The sequence below is a fragment of the Pteropus alecto genome, unplaced genomic scaffold (genome assembly GCF_000325575.1).
Source record: "Pteropus alecto unplaced genomic scaffold, ASM32557v1 scaffold40, whole genome shotgun sequence".
Taxonomy (NCBI): Eukaryota; Metazoa; Chordata; class Mammalia; order Chiroptera; family Pteropodidae; genus Pteropus; species Pteropus alecto.
Window position 1 is genome coordinate 21,320,609 of NW_006431919.1, and position 447 is coordinate 21,321,055.

The 447-nt window shown below is 48.8% G+C and overlaps 1 protein-coding gene across 1 annotated transcript in view; it reads right to left on the reverse strand.

The window, feature by feature from the left end:
- SDK1 (sidekick cell adhesion molecule 1) overlaps window positions 1-447 on the reverse strand; it is a 398,446-nt gene that overhangs the window by 190,902 nt on the left and 207,097 nt on the right. The window lies entirely within an intron of this gene.

Here is a 447-nt window from a genome sequence, read left to right on the forward strand (position 1 = left end):
AAGCATCTCTGGTCCCGCTTTTTAATTTCACGAAAGGTAACATTTGACACTTTCTAACTTTCTTCTTGGTCAAAAAATAACAGTAATAATCTCTGAGCACTGGTCATGACAGCCAAACAAGAGTTGCAGAAGAGCTTGGTGGCATCAGGGCCGGCACAGGGAGGTGACATAGCTTGGTGGCATCAGGGCCGGCACAGGGAGGTGACATAGCTTGGTGGCCCGGCACAGGGAGGTGACGTACAGGACAAGGCTTGCACCCCTGCTGCCCTAGTTTGATCACTGGATGTATTCAGAACATCAACTCTTTGGATTTAACGAACGTATGTTGTTGGAAAAGAAAAAACAGGATCAAACGTGGATGACAAACTCAACTTCGCCTCCCCTTGCGAAATTACAAAACAAGCTGGAGCAGCGTGGGGCAGCTGTGTGGTTCCCGGACCATCTGTG